This window comes from Mus caroli, chromosome 11 (assembly GCF_900094665.2).
Source record: "Mus caroli chromosome 11, CAROLI_EIJ_v1.1, whole genome shotgun sequence".
NCBI classification, from domain to species: domain Eukaryota; kingdom Metazoa; phylum Chordata; class Mammalia; order Rodentia; family Muridae; genus Mus; species Mus caroli.
The window spans coordinates 108,580,506-108,582,169 of NC_034580.1; positions in this window are offsets into that span (position 1 = coordinate 108,580,506).

Here is a 1,664-nt window from a genome sequence, read left to right on the forward strand (position 1 = left end):
GACCACTCGACCATTACCGAGCAGAAGTGGGCTGGGGAGGCTGAGATTGTCAGCTGGAGCCCCACCTGGGAGAGTCCCAAGCAGAGAGCCCAGTGTATCCTGTCTGTGGCTGAGCTCTGACTCCTCTACCCCATTGCAGGCATTTTATAACATACAACAACAGCCACAACCAGTGTTTGCAGTGCTTTTCCTCCTGGCATTTCTCAAAGGCACCATGTTTCAATAGTCACTGCTTGGTATTTTATTTCTCCTCTTGATTACATAGCCAGGAAGGTAGCCTGACTCAAGACAAGAAGTTTTGAAGAACACTTGATATAAGCATGGATGGCTCTGATGGGAGGTGGGGAGAGTCCCCAATCCCTGAGCCATCGTCTCCATCAGCTCAAACAGCATGTGACAGTTTACCAATGTAACATACATTGCAAATAGGGAGTCTACTTATGAAACACAAGATCTGAACAAAAAGATGGAGAATAAAGTCAAATGTTTACGATGGCATAGCATAATGTCAATGTATTGACGAAAAAGGACTTAGCACACAAAATTCTACCTCGTAACTTTTAAATATGGTAGAAACTAGCAAGGTTTTGGGGGGGGTTGATTTTGGTGTTTGTTTGTTTGTTTTTGTGTGTGTGTGGTTTTTGTTTTGTGTTTTTTGAGATGCCCATTTTCTTGGATTACTATCCCTGAACACATAGAGATTCTAAACAGCTTAAGCGCCATGAGCCCTTTTGAGAATTTGATGACGCCTACGTGTAAGTTCAAAAGCACAGGATTATGAAGACGGAGGACCCTGACATTCAGTTGCACAAGTATCTAGAAAATAAAGTTGAGCTGCTTAGCATTGTTTCACCATTAATATTAATCCAGAGAATAAGCTCCTTCCTTTAAATCAGGCTCCTTTGACAGTTTCCCAGTGTAGTGCCATGCTGTCCACTACAAAGTTCACACTGGCGTTCACACCTGAGAACTGCAGACTTGAGGTGTGCGCACACATGTGCACGTGCCCACACAGTTATAAGCACACCTACGGTTTTGTGGGGGCCACATCCATATAGCCCTCCTCAGCCGTCTGCAGTTCATGGGTTGCAGATTCAACACACTTGCTGTGAAGCAAAATCTAGACTTATGGACAAGACGTTGGGAAGTAGAGTTATTAAAACAGGAGTGTGCCAGCCATGCGTAACTTCACTCAGCTTGGACAGTGTGGGCCAACCAGTGTCTAAGGAGGAAAACACTTGAAAGGCTGGAACACAGAAGCAGCAAATCAGAGCGATGAGGACAGATGGTTGGAGCTCACCAGTTCACTCATGGTCATGTTTCAGTTAACCTAAGAATACAATTGGTCCATTGCAACTCTTCTTGTTGTTTTGGTAACATATCTCTTTCCTGGTTAAAATATCCATTTATGAGGCAGTCTTATGAAAAATATTAAGTTGTCTCAATGTAAAGAGAAAACTTAAAAAAAAATCTCCTGGAAATGTCTGGGGCAATGAGATGGTTCAGTGGGCAAATGCCTCTGTCATCAGGATGCTCAGGACCTAGGTGGAAAGAAAAGAGCGACTTCTCCAGGTTATCTTCTGTTTTTTCACAGACCTGACCTAGAATGTCCATAAGGATTCTCTCTCTCTCTCTCTCTCTCTCTCTCTCTCTCTCTCTCTCTC